This window comes from Grampus griseus, assembly GCF_964374135.1.
Source record: "Grampus griseus genome assembly, chromosome: 1".
NCBI lineage: Eukaryota > Metazoa > Chordata > Mammalia > Artiodactyla > Delphinidae > Grampus > Grampus griseus.
The window spans coordinates 23,364,542-23,385,212 of record NC_139017.1 but is presented as its reverse complement, the minus strand read 5'-3'; positions in this window follow the sequence as shown (position 1 = coordinate 23,385,212).

The following is a 20,671-nucleotide window of genomic DNA, read 5'->3' as shown; positions in this document are numbered from 1 at the left end:
AGATTCTCCCTCGGAAGTCACAGCATCTGGGGGTTTCTGCACAGAGGTGCTAAAGGAATCCAGTCGGGTCTTGGACACACCACACCACAGCCCCTGGGTGGGAAATGCAGGAAGGAGCTTTAGAGAGAAGAGGAAAGGGCAAGAATTGAGGAAGGCAAAGGGCAGGGGGTAGGGAACCAGGGAAGGTCCTCTGGTCAAATGAGGGAAGCTCACCGCAGCAATGCCTAGCCATACTTCCCCAAAACTGGCCCGAGGCCCCGGGATAGCTGTTCCCCTCACTCTCCACCTTCCTCAGAAGATGAGCTGGGCCAACACAGCCTTTCCGAGGCAGCTGTGTGGGCCAGTGGCCTTGGGTGAGTCACTTCCCTTCTCTGGGCTCAGTTCCCTCCTCCATTAATGGGGGTGGGCTCATTGGATACTCTCATATACGGACACCTCTGGGCTGGCTTGGAGGGCTCGGGTGGAATAAGGTGACACTTCCTTCACAGAGTAGAGGGCTCAGCCCAAACACCTGGCAGTCCCCCTCCCTGGCCCTGTGGGTAACGTCACTAAGGACCCCACACTGCCCGTCAGGCCCAACAAAACTCTCCAGGCTACATCACATGCCCAGTGGCGTGCCACCCACCCTAGCCACGCCCCTCCTCAGTCCTCCAAACACCTTGCTGGTCTGGCAGCGCCCTTCATACCTTCTGCTCCTTCTGCCCCCTCCCAACCAGCCCCCTACTCCTTCTCTCTCCCTTTACCTTGTTTCATTTTTCTTCAAAGCCCACTTCACCACCAGATACCATCAAATCTATGAGTTTGCTCGTCGCCTTTCTCCCGTCCTCGATGGCAGGAACAGGGTCCGCCATGATCGCTGCAACACACGGTGAGTCCTCAACAAATAACTCCGTGCCTTTGCGCCCACAGCTCCGCTGTTCCCCGCCACCTCCCTCCAAGATCCAAGATCGTCACCACCTCATGTCTCCCCTCACCTGCCTCTGAAAGCCTCTCCAGTCTGAGGCCCCCTTTGCTCTAATGCCTACAGTACCAGGCTTCCCTGAGGGTCACGGCAGTAAGCAGTGCTGGGGACTAAGCCGGGCTCAGAATGTCAGCCCCAGGGCCAGAGGTTCCGACGTGATGGCTTAGACAAAGAAAACCAAATACCATGCACGTAATTGGCACAGAGGGAAAAAAATCTTCTCAAAGTCTCCAACCCACAGAACTCCACTCGTCCCTTCTGGGTACCACAGATGCTTAGTGACAGCTGAGATCTGTCTTCCAGAAGCAGGAACCAGGGAGTGTTTCTGGCCCAATTAAGCTTTAGTGCTTGACAAGTAGGAAATGCAGCCTCACCTCTACGTTCCTCGTGTGAGAAGCACATGGGCTCTGTGTACATCTGGGCCATCTTGCTTGCCTTCCTGTAGGTACGTCATGCCAAGGACACAGGTGGATGTGCAGGCCGTGATGAGGGTATCTTTAAAAGGATGCGGTCGACTGGTGGCATCTGCCTCAGGCAATGGGTACAAATATTGTTTTCAAATTATCCATATTAGAAAATAAAGCAATTATCTCCATTTCAAAGGTACGAGAACTCTTCTCATAGCTATTATTACCAGCAGCATCGAGTTTATAAGTGCAATAAATATTGCCAATAGATCTGCAATCTGCCAGGAACATGGTTTCTATTCTTCCAGGCATGGCAGATTGTACCCTTTCAGTTTTAGCAGGGAGATCAGATCTGAGCTGTGATCCCTAATTGAACCCTAGATAGGTAGGTAGATGAGAAGACAGATTAGATAGCCTATTTAAGTACCCACATTTGAAAAACTCTTAAAAGAAACACATCAACTCTAATGTTAAGTGCCCATTTGAACAGACCTCGTTCCAGGCAGTGAATGTCTGGCTCTCCCCCGGAAAGAACCACAAGCATCTTGTCCTCAGGGTGGAGAGAACCTGTCCCGCCCCCCTCCCCAGGCTGGTCCCCACCCTGCCCTGAACACTAGAGGCCTGTCCTTGGCCTGTGCTCAGGACCCTGCTGTACCACCCGCTGCATCAGCCATGAAGAGCTCTCTTCCCCGAGGACTGATCAGTTTCAAGGAGGGTCAAAGGCCCCTCTGTGTCAACAGCCCCTTGCCTTTGTGTAGGCACTGGCCCTGTGTGACATGGATCCTCCTCCCTCTTGGCCTCTCTGTGGGAACTCAGGACCATAGACCATTATAGGTAGGGGTGTCTCCACGCAAGATAGCGGAGGGGTTGGTGTAAGGGGAGGGAGGTGGTGAACGGCCAGTACCTCGTTCATTTACTTAAGCTCTGCATAGCACTTAGTATGAAGGTCCAAGGTCTAGCAGAGTGTCTGGCACGTGGCAAGCTCCCAGGAGTTGCTGGGGCCGAATATAGGCATAGTCAGGTTGGCAAAGGGAAGATGGTCAGCTTGATCCATCAGAGTCAAATCAATTACAACAATATTAGTTACCATTTTTTAAGCTTACTCTATGCCAGGTACTTTACTGACTTTTAACATATGAACATTTACGGCCTCCCAGGGAGCAAGATGTTATGAGCCTCATGTTTCAGATGAGAAAACTGAGGCTCAGAGAGGTTAAGCAACTTTCCCAAGGTCACACAGCTTATGACATAGCTGTCAAACCCGGGATAGTCTGACCCCAGAACCTGTGTTTTTGACCACTATGTACTTCTCCCCTTCCCTCCCCTCCCCTCCTCTCAGAAAAAGCAAATGAGGGCAGGACCAAGAATCTGAGGTCAGTAACCTGACCACCCCCTGGGGAAGCCTTGAGGGAATGTGGCTTCAGTGGAGCCTTCAGACAAAGCAGCTGCCTCCACAGAGGAACCCTATAACTGAGGCTTGTTTTTCTGCCCGACTGTCATTCAGCAGCGCCACCAGGACTGCTAACCAGTTGGTTGTGCACCGGTACAGTTGTACCTGTTGGTAAAACTTTGAAATACATTCATGCACATTGACAAACAGCTGCTGTCCTAATGTCTTCCTCCTGGACCCCATCGCCCTGATGGCTCAGGAGCCCCCATAGGAACCCTGGAGCTTCCCCTGATCCCATACCTCAAGGGTTAATGCCTGGCCCTGCATGGAACCTCCAGGCCCCTGCTCCAGGGGAGGGCTGGGGCTTAGTCAACGCTGGGTCCGTTCCTGTGCAGATCACTTTTTCATAATTTTGAAATTCTCCTTCGGGTCCCACCCTGTCATGGGAACTGCTGGTCTGAAAGGGCATCTCCAGCGGCTCCCGGGCCCCAGGGATGAAATAGTCCTCCTTACCCGACCCCCTAGGGAAGCTGCATCTGGGGGGTCAGGCTCCGCCAGCACAGAGGGGTGGTCCCCAAGGCAGAGAATTGGCCAGGGCAGCCATCTCTCCTTCAGAGCCCCCCATAACCAGAATGGGCAACTCCCAAGCACGCCTGAACCAATTGCGGGAGCCTGGTGAGCCAGGAGGGCTGGAAGAATGGTCCAGGGAGGGGGTCTGCGGTGGCCCAGAAGGGACTAAATGTTCAGGAAGTCAAAGCCGGATAATCAACTGTTAGTGTGGATCTGTGGGGTGGGGCAAAGCCAGAGAAAGAAATGAGCCTCAAAGACAGAAGCTGGAAGAGCAAGGACAATTTGGTTAGAGGCTTTGGAGGTGGGTCAGAGCATGTGATTTCAGCCTAAAGATGCGAATACCATAAGGCGGCTTGAGGCCTGTTTCACGTGGTGCTGGTACGTGGCCTGCAGTCTCTGAAGACTGGCTGGGTGGAGGCCCAGGACCTGGACGCATGAAAAGCTGTAAGAAGGGGAGCTGTGACTGAGGAAAAGGACAACATTTTGCTATCAGCAAGGACAGCACAGGTCCCTCCTCCTGCCCCCGCCCCAAGCCCCCAGCTTGTACTTAGTGCGTCTCCCATCCCCACGTTCTGAGTCCAAATGCGATCAGACTTTATGTACCAGAGCACATAAAAACAACAAAGCCCTGTGGATTCCTCTCTGCTCAATTCCCCCCTCCCAGGCCTGCTGTTTGCTTCACAGCCTCATATTGTGTTTGTGTGCAGTTCAATAGATTTTTTTTATTACAGCTGGAGTTAAATAATTGAAAGATGGATCCAGTGGGCTTAGGGAAAACAGAAGTTTAATCAAAGGAAATAACAGAGTCGGCCTGGTTCTAGGAATGCGGGATGTCCTGAAGCACCCAGCAGGGCCTGGTGACGATGTCCCTCTCTCAGACTTTCCCTTTGAGGCTTCCTCCCCCAGCTTGTGCCCATGAGGGGGCTTCAGAGGTCACCCAACCCCTACAGGTAGGAGACTCAGTGGGTGGGACCAGGGCCAGGCTCTCAGGGCCACCACGAGCTCAGGAAAGATCAAACCCAGGGCCTCCATCACAGCATCAAAGTATTGCTGAAGGGGATTATCCTTTCACTTTTCTCTTGCTCTGAGGTTTACGGGCAGCAAACCCTGCTGAAAGGGATCATAAATTCTGGCTTGGGGTCCTGTACTCTTGGCTGTTTCCAGGACTCATGTGGCAACAGGAAAGGCTATATGAGGAGGGGAAGACAAAGTGTGAGATCTTGGAACCCAGCTGGGCATGGCCCTGTAACTGGGGCAGCTGGCGGGTGGCAGGACCTGGATGGGACCTCCCTGGAAGGTGCAATGGGAAGGCGCAGGGCTCAGGCCCACCCCAGGGGAGGCCTGATCGATCCTGCTCAGGGGACTGACAGGCAACCGCCGGTTTAGAAAGCCCCTACCCGCATTGCCAGCCTCTCTGTGCCCCTTCTCCCTCTCATCCACTGTGCTCAACACTCAGAGGTTCCCCCAGGCATCTTCCTGCCTCAGAACCTTCACACGTCACTTCCTCAGGGAAGCCCTCCCTGACCCCTTCAGACCAGCTCAGCCTCCCCTATGAAACACTCCACAGCCCTTAGAGTCTCCGTGGCGCTGACCACCATTACCATGTTATGTTCAGTATCTTCCTGCCTTGCCGCCTATGAGCTCCCCCTGGACCTGGGCCATCTCGTTTTATTCTCCACTTTCTCCCCAGTGCCCGTTGAAGTGTCTGGCCTGTAGAAATGGCTCAACAACATTAAAAAATAAAGGACTTGAGTCAGACCTTACCTGTAGCTGTTAGGAAGGTTCCAAGACAAGGCAGAGCAGGTAAGGGGATGGAGGCCAGGGCAGGGAGGGCTTCCAGGGGCCAGCAGGACTCCAGTCCCAGGGGTGTGGAGTCTGCCAGGAGCAAGGAAGGACCAAATCCAGGGACCCCCAGCCTGGGCCGCTCACCGTGATGGGACTCAGGCCCCAGGAACAAGACGTGGTCCAGTTCTCCATCACTGAGACCCAGGCAGTCACTCAACCTCCAGGAGCCCTTGTTTCTCATTCGTAAAATGGGGATAAAAATTCCTGCCTCACAGGTTGCTATGAGGATTAAATGAACTCAGGAAGTGGTAGCTTTTTTCTTCCAAATGTGTGCCTTTGCCTGGACTGTCTTTGGTGATATCTATGTATCTATATGTATCCATCCATCTATCTTACCTACAACTATATAACTACATCCATTTCTATTTCTACCTCTCGATCCCAATGTCTCTACCTCCATATTGTTTCCCTCTCTCTAGGTCTCCCTCAGAGCCTGAGCTCTGAGCTCTGAGCTCTGACACTCCAGCAGCAGCTGGAGGAGGTTTGGGTTTGTGAATATTTGGACAAATACTAACGAGACAGGCAGGACCAGCCCTTCCTAGATTACATAGATGCTTCATCACAGCTCACAGATGCCCCCAACCTAATTAACTTGGCCAACTTAGGAGAGATCAGAACAGGCTTGCAAATTAAATCCTGTTATTGGCTCCAAAGGGAGCTGCTCCCTTCACATACACACCCCTCTGTGTGCCGGGGAGAGGCAGACTCAGGGCTCCTGCTTAGCTGCTCGGGCACACCAGGGTTTCAGTGTTGCTGCGTTACCAGAGAAGTAACCCCATCAGCTGATTCCAGGCCTCGATCAATTTCAACAGCAGCTTTGGGGCTTTCCACAGGACGTCCTAAAATCAAAGCTTGCGACTCCACACGTGCCTTGAAGGAATAAGAATCACCTCTCTGGTGGCAGCAAAGGGAGTTGGGGGACGTTGTGTTTGGCTTCATGCAGACCCGAGTTGAGTCCTGGGTCTGCCACTCACTAGCTGTGTGATCCTAGTCAGCCAGCTCGACCTCTCTGACCCTTGGTTCCTCGTCTGCATAATGGGGTGACAAGACCATGTCCAAGGGCTGATAAAGAAGGTTAAATAGGCCTGTAAAGTGCCTATTCAACAGAAGCTCATTCTCTCCCCTTATTCCAGATCAAGACTGGGAGAGCTGCCAGCAAATATATCAGATCCCAGCAGAGGACGGTGCATCTCCCTCCTGTTCACTCTGCTGCGGAGCTAGTGAGAGGTCGAAGTCAGATCCCACCTGGGGAAAGGTCCTCTGCAAGGAGCAAATTCGCTTGCGCCCAGGTCCTGCTGGTGTATAAGACTCCTCTGTAATCACCGGCTTCCACACCTTGTACCCACCTGACGTCATCCCCCCACCCCCACCCCCGCCCCGGGTCATGGCTGACCCGTGCTTGGGAATGATCTGTCCCAAGGCTGTCACGGGAGGCCGGACTTATTTGCTGTTATTTCGGCTCAGATTCCAGGACACTTGCCTTGTCCCCTTGTCCCTCCCCCTCCTATACTTCAGCCTCAAGAACTGTCCCCTGTATTACCACTATCTGCCTCAACATCCATGCCTTGAGCCATCCCCTGGGAGCAGGCATCCCACTTTCCCCCAAATCTAACCTCAGTACTCCAGCTAAACCCAGCTCCCAGAGGCTGGACCTCCCCGGGGACAACTGGCTGTCAGCCCAGGCTACTGGCTCCGCCTGCCACCATACGTACCTGACTCTGAGTGCCATATGCCTGCTATCTGGGATCTCCGCCTCCCTGTGACAGCTGCCCAGAGCCATCAGGAAATGGGGAAGAGACCCTGGTACCCAGGCTGAAGGACAAGAAATGCGCTTCCCCTCCCAAATACTACTACAGGTTTTTATCCTGTCTTTCTCCAAAAACCCCACTGAAATGAAAGCAAAGGCATTTTTGAAAGTAGAAGCCCAAAGACTAGGAGAATTTCTCCTCTAGGAGAGGAGACAATTATAGATAAGAGATTTTGACAAAGATGAAAAGCAGATGGAGGAGGAAAATTAGCAGAGGAAGATATAAGCTGAAATGCCTGCAAAGGAGGTTCCAGATGAGAAGCGAACCCATTTGCCCGGCAGAAAACCTGGGATGCTCAGGACGTAGAAGCAACAGGTACAGAAAGTTGTGGGCAGGAGTGGGGCTGGGAAAAGGAGATTTGTGTGGGCAGCCACACTGAGTGACACCCCACCCCCCAGATTCCCCCTTTGCCCTGCACAACTGGGCCGCTCACATGCTTCCTCCACCGCCACCTGGGCAAGATGCCCAAGGCTTGTTCTCTGGTGAAGCAGAGAGAAAGCTCCAAATTTGGGGATACCAGGCAAAGTGAGGGGTAAGGCTCAGGACTGCATTCTAAAAACTGCACAGCGGGGCTTCCCCGGTGGCGCAGTGGTTGAGAGTTCGCCTGCAGATGCAGGGGACATGGGTTCGTGTCCCGGTCCGGGAGGATCCCACATGACGCGGAGCGGCTGGGCCCGTGAGCCATGGCCGCTGAGCCTGCGCATCTGGAGCCTGTGCTCCTCAACGGGAGAGGCCACAACAGTGAGAGGCCCGCTTACCGCAAAAAAAAAAAAAAAAAAAAAAAATTAAAAATAAATAAATAAATAAAACAAAAAACTGCACTGCACAGTGGGTTTCTGAGTCCCATTTTCTGGTCCTGCTACAGGCATCCTGCCCCCAAGCAAGAGATTAGAGGATTCTCCTCTTGAGTAGCTGAACTAACCCGGAGAAAAAGATCTCTAAATACTGGCATTTGACAATCTCCAATGTAAAAAGCCCCACCTGTCTTCACGCTCCACCTAAGCATTCAGAACTTTCAATCCGCTTTATAGAGCCTCTTGGAAATGTGATCAGATAGTCAAGGATTAACAGATATTTGAGGAAAGACTCCAACGTGAAAAAGAGACCTAAAACAAGGCAGCTCTGGAGTAGGTGTCAGAGCACCTAGCATCTCAGAGACAGGGCAAGGAGCAGAGGACAGTTTCAAAATGAATTCTAGTGAAAATTCTGAGAATCAAGAGCAGACATTGCCCTTTATGGGAAAGGAAATAATCAGAAAACAAGAAAGAACTCTTGGAGATAAAAAATATACATAACAGTTGAAATTAAAATTCAATAAAGGGAAACCTGCCAGAAAAGAAAATTAAAACACAAAGAGGGAAAACAGGACAGATGAAATTTTTTTAAAATTTCAATAATCAAAGAGAAAACAGGTGGGAGGAAATAATTTTTAAATATTTAGATAAATATTCCTGGAATAGAAGGGTGTGAATTTCCATATTGAAAGGGCCAATTGAGAGTCTATCGTTACAGATGAAAAAAGAAATACCTACACCAATTTTGAAATGTCAGAACACCAAAGATAAAGAGAAGATCCAAAAAGCTTGGGTCTGAAAGCTGAAACAGGGCACAATAAGAGAAGCAGGAATCAAACTGGTACCAATTTCTCAGCAGCAACACTGGAAGCCAGGAGATGAGGAAACAATGCCTTCAGCATCCTCAGGGGGAAAATGTTATTTTCAAACTGGATTCTATATTCAGCCACTCTCAGTGAGCGTGAGGGTGGAAAAAAGACAGTTTTTCCATGTAAACAGACTCAACCAAATTGACTAACCATGTACCCTGTCTTAAAAAACTGCTGAAGGATGTGCTCCACCAAAACTAGGCTGTAAATCAAGAAAGAAGATATGGGCCTGAGGAAACAGCAGAGCTGCGATTGGACAGAGCAGTGAATGCAAGTCCCTGGATGACAGATGTGCAGCAGGCCTAGAGAGCAAGCTTATGGTTTGGAGAAGGAGGGAGAGCTGCTCCAGGAGGGAGACCACTGGGGGAAAATGGGATAGATACATTAAATGATAGGTCTCACCATTCAGAAATTATACTGTTAGGCCTTTGCCAGAACCGAAGGAGCAAGTTACATAGAAAACTAGGTGAATTCTTTTTTTTTTCTTTTTTCTTTTTGGCAATAAAGCAGGTATATTTTAATAAGGGCAGGCAGCTAATTTGCACTCAATTTATACATTTTCCATCCAATTTCATTCCACTGGTTCAAGTTTCTTCATAGCCATGGCAAATGCTTCTTCACCAAAATGAACATTTTTACCCAATAATATTGTCCTAACCATTTACATTTCCAGAATGGGAGGAAGAAGTAAGGTAAATGGACATTTATTTTAAAGTAAAAGATAAATGTACAAACATGAACCCCGTTTGTAATCTAAGATCGTTTAGACTAGCGCTTATCAAAGTTTAATATGCCTATGAAACACAGCATAAGATGTAGCCTCTGATTCAGTAGTTCTGGAGCGGGACCTGAGATACTGCATTACAAACAAGTCCCCAGGTGGATGCTGCTGGTCTGTGCGTCATACTTTGAGTAGCAAGTATTTATACAGAGATAAATGGCAATGAAAACATCTGTTGAGCTATGATAATAATATTTGCCATTTATCTAGTGCCTACTGTATGCCAAGCACTACACTGTTTTGCATGCATTATCTCAATTTATTCCTCAAAATCCTTATTATCATTATCCTCATTTTACAAATAGAGAATTGAGGCTAAGAGGAGAAGTAATTGCCCAAGCTCTGACAAATGCTAGTTGGTGGAGTGGGGATTGAAGTAAGACTTATGTCACCTCAAAGTCCAGATTTTTTTCCCTTAGAATTACAGCTTCAACCTCCCCTGCAATGTAAAGAGACAGAAATAAATGGAAAGACATTCTGTGTTCATGGATTGAAAAACTCCATGTTGTTAAAATGGAGTTTTAACTCCTCACTTTGAGGAATCTACTCCTCAAAGTGATTCAACGCTATCTGCATCAAAATCCCACTGGCATTTTTTACAGAAATTTAAAAATGAATGCTAAAATTCATTTGAGACCACAAAAGACCCAGAATAGACAATGTGATATTCAGAAAGAAGAAGATAGCAGGAGGCATCACACTCCTTGATTTCAAAATATATTATAAAAATAAAGTAATTTTAAAAGTATGGTACTTTATGATTATAAATGGGATTGTTTTCTTAATTTCTCTTTCTGATAGTTCATTGTTAGTGTATAAAACTATGACACATTTCTGTATGTTAATTTTGTATCCTGCAACTTTACCAAATTCATTGAGGAGTCCTAGTAGTTTTTTGGTGGTGTCTTTAGGATTTTCTTTATATAGTATCATGCCACCTACAAACAGTGACAGTTCTACTTCTTCCCTTCCACTTTGGATTCCTTTTATTTCTTTTTCTTGTCTGATTGCTATGGCTAGGACTTCCAATACTATGTTAAATAAAAGTGGTGAGCCCAGGCATCTGTGCCTTTCTTGTTCCTGATCTTAGAGAAAATGCTTTCAGCTGTTCACCATTGAGTACGATGGTTGATGTGGGCTTGTCTTATATGGGCTTTATTATGTTGAAGTATGTTCCATCTAATGCATTTTGTTGAGAATTTTTATCATAAATAGATGTTGATTTTATCAAAAGCTTATGATACATCTCTTGATACGTTCATAAGATTTTTATTCTTCAATTTGTTAACATGGTGTGTCACATTGGTTAATTTATGTATGTTAAATGCTCCTAGCATCCCAGGGGTAAATCTCAATTGATCCCAATGGCAGGAGTTGGGCTGGCAGGATGCAGCTATATTCGGGGGCTAACTATAGCCAAGTGCAGCAGGGCAGGCCAGTGACAGGAGACAGGGTTTTCCTGAGTTAGGGTTACACATTTTTGCTGTTCTTCTGTTTAAAAACATACTTTTAAATTTCTTTAACAACCTTGCTTTGTCAAATCACATTTGGGAAAAAAAGAGAGCTGCAGTACCTCCTGAAACGGTTGTCTTATTCTCTTGACTCTAAAGGTTCACTGCAATTTTCCAATAAGAATGGCCTGAAAACATCCCTTCTTTCTAAGCCATGATTAATGACCATTGATTAAAAGTAGTTTCTTGCCTCCAAGCAGCCCACAGAGCAGTCAGGGCCACAGCCCTGGGCCCCTAAGGCAGCCAAGCCTAGACACTTCTGGCTGTAGTGCTCAGAGCAGGCACACCATCAGAAAAGCACTAGGTGAATTTTTAAATGAAATAATTATTAACCCCAGGATAAACAAAGGAAGGTAGGAAATATAATCACTGCATATTACTTGCTCTACCATAAATAATATTCACACAGTTATAATAATTATACACCAACTGCTTATATTAACTAAAAGTATCGGAGCCATTATCCTGGGAGGGTAAGAGAAGGGAAGGGAATGGGAAGAGGACAAATCCTTGTCTACCATATCAGGACCTCAACAGATGAATTCTAAATTTGGTAAATCAAGGAAAGAAATATAAGCACATTACTTAGAAATATAGAGATAAATGCTAGAAGAAACAGCTCAAAGAGTGTGCTTGTTTTCTATTGCTGCATCACCATAAACTTAACAGTTTAAAACAACACATGTATTTTCTCATGGTTTTCCTGGGTCGGGAGTCTGGGCATGGATCTTCTACAGAGGGTTGAAATCAAGGCATCAGCTGGGACTGTGTTCTCATCTGAAAGCTTAACTGAGAAAAATCATCTTCCAAACTCATTCAGGTCACTGGCAGGATTAATTTCCTTGTGGTTGTATGACTGAAAGCCCCAGCTTTTTACTGGCTGTTAGCTGGCGGCCACCCTCAGGACTATAGGCCTCCCGAAGTCCCTAGAAGCCACTCACGGTTCCTTGCCATGGAAGCTTCTCCAACATGGCCACTGACTTTATCAAGCCCACGGGGAGAGCCTCTGGCTCCAGTTTGCTATGAAGAAAGTCTTATATAACACAGCATAATCATAGCAGTAATATCCCATCACCTTGCCATGGGAGGGGAGATGGGAGATGTGAACGCCAAGAGGCTGGGACCACTGAGATCACCCTAAATTCTATCCACCACAAAGAGGTTCTTAAATGTTTTTTCATAAAGAAGTCATGCAAAATACATAAAAGAGTATTAATGGATCCCTCCCACCCATTTCCTAGCCAACACGTTCTCTTCCCTGGGAGGCAACAAATATAACCAGTTTCTCTCGTAACTTAACAAATGATTCTGTCTATATAATACATGTGGACATACACATGTTACTCCTCGCTCCCTTAGCTCTCTGCTCAAATGTGCCAGGCCTTAACGGAGCCCTCTATAAACATGATGATACATACATATTTTTCCCCTTTTTTGCATAACTGGTACCATGCTATGTAAACACATATGCATCTCACTATTTGCACTTCATATATCCTGAGATGATTTAAAATTGGTACATAAAGAGATTCTTCACTGTTTTTCTGCCGTGGTCTAGCATTCATTGACCATTTGATGGACAGTTAGGTCATTTCCAACCCTTTTCTATTGTGAAGTTAGATACTTCTAACGCTTCAATAAGTATCTCTGAGGGGAGATCATTTTACTAATAGTATTGCCTCTGGGGAGTGGGACAGGAAAGGGCAAGGATCTACTGCTTTCATTATAAGCGTTGTGCACCACTTGATTGTTTTTTTTAACCACGCACACATATTACTTTGATAATTGTAAGAGGGCTGTGTGATTTGTTCAGGGGGTGAGGCTGGCTACATGGGGAACCTCTCTCATCCTCGCCACCATCAGAACAGACTTCCAAGCTCCTCTGAGCTGCTAGCCGCCCACTCCCACTCAGGCTTTATTCTTTTCCTTTCTCAGCATTTATTGGGCATCTGCTGTGTGTCAGGAACTTGGAGACTGGAGCTTCAGAGAAAAATTATACTTCTCACTTCAGGCCAAAGATTCTACTTTGTAATATCCCTTGTAATATACGAGAGCAAACATGCACACAGCTCTCCTGGGCTCTCGGGAGAGAAATGGGCTTCCAGCGGCCTCAGCTGGAGCCAGAGCCCCCTCCAGGGTGCAGGAAGTGCACAAGCAGTGGCTACCTCTAAGGTGGGGAGTTTGGGAATTGTTTGGTGTTAACGTTCTGCTCTCCAGTGGATCTGAGGGGCAGCGTCCCTTATTGCAGTCATCCACTCCTTCCTCTGCAGCCCCAGCAGTAGCTTCTGGAACACTGCCAGCCCCCTCGAGGTCCCCATTTGTCACATTGTAAGACTCTCCCCCATAAAAGGGCAGGACTAGAGAGACCCTCTGTGTCTCCCTCCTTCCCTCCCCCTCATCTTTCTCTGCCCCCTTCCTCCTGTAACTCCAATCTGTTTTCCTTCCTTACAATTGCTTCTCCTTTTCTTCTCCTCCTCTACTGATTATCCTTGGCTTCAGCTGTGTCCCTCAGTGTCCAAGGGGGGCCGAGACCCTGTGACCCTACCCCTGCCATCTCCCTTTGACCCAGTGGACAACAGAGCCTAGCATTTGCCCAGTGAGGTGGGTACACACTGTTTTAACAGGGGAGAAAATTAGGCCTCTGTGCCTCATTTCCCATAGCAATGCACTGTGATGAACTTGATCTCCATCAGAGTGACAGTTACTGAGCAGTCTCCTGGGCATCAGACCATTTCATCCTCACAGCAACTGCACAAGACGGTATTGCTATGATCCCTGCTTTATAAATGAGGGAACAAAATTAGTTACATCTCTGGGAGATGTAACTAATCTGCCTGCGGTCACACAGCTAAAAGTGGCAGAGCTGGTATCTAAACCTGTATCTGCTTGTTTCCAGAACCAAGGCCCTTAATCTCAGTGTTGTGGGCTTCATCCTCTACACATGTGGCAAACATATTTTCTGTTTCCTTTCTAGTGAGCATTGGCTTCATCAATGACCCACACTGACATCAACCCAATAATCATGACTGTGTGGGTGCAGTTTTCCATCAGTTAAAAATCCACTTAATCCAGAAAACAAACTTATGGTTACCAGGGGGAAAGAGATAAATTGGGAGATTGGGACTGACATATACCCACCACTATATATAAAATAGATAACTAATAAGGACCTACCATATAGCACAGGGAACTCAATACTCTGTAATGACCTGTATGGGAAAAGAATCTAAAAAGAGTGGATATATGTATATGCATAACTGATTCACTTTGCTGTACACCTGAAATTAACACAATGTGTAAATCAACTATACTCCAATAAAATTTTTTTAAAAATCCACTTAATCCACCATCAACGGGCCCACATTTCTTCAGCTTGGCTGCAAGGACTTGAGGCATTTCATCAAATGTTTTGCTGAAGTCAAGTCTACATTCCAACATGAAATTTCATCAAGACTTTACCTCCCAAGGCTCCCTGAAGTAATAAACCAACACCCAACAAGCTCCCCCAACCCTCCCCAAGTCTTTCTGTGCTGTTATATCTGGCCTGGCCCTGATCAAGGCGCTCCTCTGACCTCCTGAAAGCAAGATCGAAAAGACTAGTGGTGTTTGGAAGTGATAGCGGGCAGTGGGAGGAGGTAGAGGGTGAAGTGTGACAGCGGCTGCCAGGTGGCAGAAGTGAGATTAAAATGGATTCGAAAAGTGGCTGGCGCAGCGGTGAGGAGATGTGGCCTTCCATCAGTGTGGGGCAGCAGCCTGAAAGATGCGCTGGGGCCCAAGGTCCTCCCTACAGGCTCTTCCTTCTTTTCTGGAGCAGGGCTTGCAAACTGAAGCCTGCAGCCACCAGGCCAAGACCCTAAATAGGGGAAGTTGGTCCTGGGGGAAGTGATAAATGATTTGCATGTAAAGTATGCCTGGCACATGTCAGAACTCCCTAAGTGTTCATTGTTATTATCAGTTGCTATTATCATCATCATCATCATTATTATCACTATTATTAGAGAAGCAGCTGTGGCTCAACCCCAGACACAACTATCGTCCTTCAGCAAGGTGGATGTAGTGATGCCAGATTTCCCAATACGTCAAAGAAGCTGGGAATCTGGATTTTTGTTTAAAATCTCTCCATTTTTCCATTTGGCAACTAATGCAATTAGAACAAAAACCAGTGCCTGTGTGGACCAGACGAAAGCAGCCTGTGGGCCACCCTCAGGCCTGTATGCTCAGTCCTGGAGCCTGCGGCAGAAGCTCTGTGCCCAGGATCCCACAATCTCTGGGGATTAGGGACGTGGCTGTGACAGTCTTCCAAGCCTCCTTGTGTCCCACACCCCTACACACACACACACACACACACACACACACACACACACACACACACACAAACCCCAGAAGCACTCCAGGGACGTTGCATCCCCAGCTGAGCCCTTGAACCTGACAAGAAGCCAGCTGCACTTCCAGCCTGGCAAGGAGAGCGGTGAAGGGAGAACGGTGGCCAGCCGGGAAGAGAAGGGCTCACGCAGCCCTCTTCAAGGAAGAAGCCCAGGGTCCCCGCACGGCCCACAGCACTGGGCAGCTCAGCCGCTGCTTGGCTGAGGGAGCAGAAGGAACCAGCCACGGACCATGAGAGGTTCCCTGCTTCCTGGGCGCTGAGAACATCTCCCCTGAGCAAAAATGGGCTTGAGTTGGATTAGGTCCCTTCTGCTGCCCACCTTCTCTGCCCTCCTGCCTTAGAGTTGTGACTGCAGTGGCTGCCACTATGAATGTGGGGTGGCCGCTGTCACAACAAGTATGTCAGAGCATAAACAAAGAAAGCGAAGCACGGCTGTAAAGAAGACCAGAGAACCCCCAAAGCTGTGGTCTGCCCGTAACCGCCAAACCAAAAGGGTGGAGTGATGCCCCGTGGTGCCGGGTAGCCTGTCCCTGAACTGTGGGCGGGCTGGGGGGACCGTCGCCCAGGAGCTGTGGTTGTCCTTTCCCTCAGCTCCCTTTGTCCATAGTTCTCAGCGAGAGGGGGTGCATCAGAGCAGCCTCTAGAACCTTCTCTGGGGTCCTTTCCCTCCAAAGCTCTTCTCTGCAAGACCCTGGAGGAGTTCTATTGATGCTTTCATGTAAGGGGATATCGCATCAGCCCCTCTTTGCAGAATTTCTCCTGTTTTTGAGAAAGGCGATCATCTAGGAATGGGAAGGGTGGGGATGGGAAACAACTCAATACCATCATCATCATAGTTACATTTTTGTTGCTTTTAACAGCTTTATTGAGGTATTACTGACATACAATACATAGTTAAAGTATTCAATTTGGTAAGTTTTGACACATGTACACACCCATGAAACGTTCAACACAATCAAGATAGTGAACATACCCCGAAGTTTCCTTGGTGTCCTTTGTCATCCCTCCCCTCCCCTCCCTTCATCCACAGGCAACCACTGATCTTTCTGTCACCAGAGATTAGTTTGCGTTTTCTGGAGTTTTATATAAATGGAATCTTACAGTATGTATTCTTTTTCTGTCTGGCTTCTTTCACTCAGCATAACTGTTCTGAGATCCAGCCACGTTGCTGCGTTGCTGCTCGTATCAGTAGTTCATTCCTTTTTGTTACTGAGTGGCTTCCATTATATGAACATAATTACTTTATATATATATAATTACTTTGTATTAAGTACTTCCTATATGCCAGGAACTCTACTAGTGAGTTCACATACATTATCTTTTTCAGTCCTCAAACTGATCCGCAAATAAGAACAGTAATCTTCACTTTACAGTTGAGACAAGCAAGGCTCAGAAACGTTAAGAAAACTTCCCACAGGTCACACAGCAGGGAAGTGTAACATTCAGGAGATGAACCTGTCTCCCTGCACTGAGCTATACTGCGTGTGCAGTGTTCCCTCTGAGCACCTGGCCATCCCAGGTGTCCCGGGCTGCTCAGCAGCGGGATGCCTTTGCCCTTCCCTCCTAGCTCCACCCCACGGGCCCGGGAGCACAGCGGACCGGCCTGGCCGCCTTGGTCCCACCTCCTCTCGCGACCGTGACACTCTGGGCACATTGCCCGTGGAGAGGAGGAGGTCAGAAGAAAGGGGCCCGAGCACCTGGAGGCTTGAACCCCTTCTGCCCACAGCACCCCCCCACCTGTTTGCAGAAGAAGATTTTTACTGGAGTCAACTTGTTTTGAGCTGAGGTGGAACACGCTCCCCGAGCCTATCAATAGAACGAGGCAGAAGGGTGACCACGCGGCAGATGGCACGGGTGGGTGGAGCGGCTCCTCTGTCGTGTTCGGCGGTGGTGAGAGATTCCCGACTGCGGGCACCGGCACTTCCCTTCTCCTCCATCCCTTCAGCCCACTGCAGCTGCGCTTCTTCCGTCACAATCCGCCTTTTCCGGGTTCCCGGAGATCCTGCAAAGGCCTCTGGGAGCGAGGCCGCCGGGCGGATGAGCACCAGGGCCTCAGGGCCGCACCTGCGAATCCCGAGAGCAAGCTCCTCCCTCGTGTTTCCGGACACCATGTCTCCAAGTGCCCTGCAGAAGGGCGGGAATCGCTGTCGCTGGGGCCTGTGTTCAATGATTCACATCCCACCCCACCTGCCTCTTCTGGGACTTCGCATGGCCCGGGCCTGGCATCTTCAATCTGCCCCTCTCGCCTTGCACCTTCTTTGGGGCAGACTTCCTTTACCCAAATCAAAATCCTTCTCTTGATTCTGCTTCCCCTTCACGTTACCAAACTTCCTAAATTATCTCCTCCGAAGACCTCCCCACCCCCTGGAACTGTACGTATATACATACAGTAGAATATTATTCAGCCTTCCAAAGGAACTAGGTTGACCCCCCTAACAATCCTCTCCAATGAGTGCCTTTGGGGACGCGCATCCTACCCGTGATTCCCTGTTGGAAAAGCATCATGCCCATTAGGCTGCCAGCACCACGTGGCAGGGCCTCCCCAGTCCATCACTGTGGTTTCTGCAGCACCCAGCACAGTGCCTGCATCCAACAAATGGTCAGTGAATACGTGATTTCTTGAAATAAGGTTTTAATACTTGCAAGAGTAAACAATGTATTATTTAGAGGTATATATATTTAGTAAAACTATAAACAAAAGCAAAAGAATTACACGCTCAAGATAAGGATGAAGTCATACCCATTAGGATAGCTATTTAAACACACACACACACACACACACACACACACACACGGAAAAACAAATGCTGGCTGTGGAGAAATTGAGACCCTTGTACATTGCTGGTGAAAATGTAAAATGATGCAGCCACTGTGGAAAACAATCTGGCAATTCCTCAAAATATTCAACATAGAATTACATTTGACCCAGCAATTCCCACTTCTGGGTATATACACAAAAGAAAGCTGGGACTCAGCTATCTGTGCACCAGTGTTCGTAGTAGCACTATTCACAATAGCCGAAAGGTGGAAACAACCCAAATGTCCATCAACAGAAGAATGGATAAGTAAGATGTGGTATATACATACATACAGTAGAATATTATTCAGCCTTTAAAAGGAAGAAAATTCGGACACAGGCTACAACATGAATGGACCTGGAAAACATTATGGTGAGTAAAATAAGCCAATCACCAAAGGACGAATATTGCCCTTATCTACTTACATGAAGTACCTAGAGTAGCCAAATTCATAGAGGAAGAAGGTAAAAACAGTGGTTACGAGGTCTGGGGAAGGGAGGAATGAGGAGGTATTGTTTAACTCAGTTTATTTAACTTTAGTTTGGGATGATGAAAAAGTTCTGGAGGTGGATACTGGTAATAGTTGCACAACAATGTGAATGTTCTTAATGCCACTGAACTGTACACTTAAAAATTATTAGAATGGCAAGTTTTATGTTATATATATTGTACCACATTAAAAAAAACAAAACAAAAAAACCAAGATGGTGGTCACTGCAGCGGGAGGGAGGGGGAAAAAGAAAGGGCTACAACTGTACCGAGGGTGAGTCCTCGAGTACTCAGACTCTTATACTTGTTTAGTACATTGCCTATATCCAGCCACACCTGCCCCCTCTGCAACAACACAGGTATGCTATGCACCTTATTTCATGGATTCTAAAGCTCACATGTTAAAAATGTAATCTCTCTGAAATTGGGATGCATCTCACAACCAATGTGGTAAGAATGGCCTTGTGCCATAGTTTAGGTGGTAGGCTATTATCTTTCTCTGTGGTACATAAAACAATGCTGCCTCTGGGACTTCCCTGTAGTTAAGGGAAGTGTCCAGTGGTTAAGACTCCGTGCTTCCACTGCAGGGGGCGTGGGTTCGATCCCTGGTCAAGGAACTAAGATCCTGCATGCCAAGCAGCATGGCCAAAAAAAAAAAAAAAGATGCTTCTGACAATTGATGGTGTCTAAGAGCAGATGAAATACAGGGTATGTATTTGTAAGTAAAAATATTTCATAATAAATTTTTATTTATTTTTATTGAAGTATATTTGATTTACAATGTTGTGTTAGTTTCAGGTGTACAACAAAGTGATTCAGTGATTCTTTTTCATATTCTTTTCCATTATAGTTTATTACAAGATACTGAATATAGTTCCATATACTATACAGTAGGACCTTGTTGTTTATTTTATATATAGTAGTTTTTATCTGCTAATCCCAAACTCCTAATTTTCTTTATCTGCTAATCCCAAACTCCTAATTTATCACTCCCTGCCCCTTTCCCCCTTTGGTAACCATAAGTCAATCTCTGAGAGTATGTTTCTGTTTTGTAAATAGATTCATCATTTATATCATATTTTAAATTCTACATGTAAGTGATATCAGATGATATTTGTGTTTTTCTGTCTGACTTCACTTAGTATCATAATCTCTAGGTCCATTCATGTTGCTGCATTTGGCATTGTTTCTTTTTTTTTTTTTTTTTTGGCTTCACTGGGTCTTCGTTGCTGTGTGCGGGCTTTCTCTAGTTGTGGCGAGTAGAGGCTACCCTTCATTGCGGCGCGCGGGCTTCTCATTGCGGTGGCTTCTCTTGTTGCAGAGCACAGGCTCTAGGCACGCGGGCTTCAGTAGCTGCAGCACGCGAGCTCAGTAGTTGCGGCTCATGGGCTCTAGAGCACGGGCTCAGTAGTTGTGGCACACAGACTCAGTAGTTGTGGCACATTGGCTTAGTTGCCCCACGGCATGTGGGGTCTTCCCGTACCAGGGATTGAACCCATGTCCTCTGCATTGGCAAGCAGATTCTTAACCACTGGACCACCAGGGAAGTCCATTTCATTCTTTTTTATGGCTGATTTAGATAGATAGGTAGATAGATAGATGTGTATAGCTATATCACATCTTCTTTATCCGTTCATCTATTGATGGACACTTGGGTTGCTTCCACGTCTTGGCTATTGTAAATAGTGCTGCTATGAACATTGGGATGCATGGATCTTTTCGAATTAGAGTTTTCTCCAGGTATATGCCCAGAAGTGAAAATGCTGGATCATATGGTAACTCTATTTTAAGTTTTTTAAGGAACCTCCATACTGTTTTCCATACTGGCTGCACCAATTTACATTCCCACCAAGAGTGTAGGAGGGTTCCCTTTTCTCCACATCCTCTCCAGCATTTATTATTTGTAGGCATTTTGATGATGGCCATTCTGACCAGTGTGAAGTGATACCTCATTGTAGTTTTGATTTGCATTTCTCTAATAGTGATGTTGAGCATCTTTTCATATGCCTACTGACCAACTGTATGTCTTCTTTGGAGAAATGTCTATTTAGGTCTTCTGCCCAT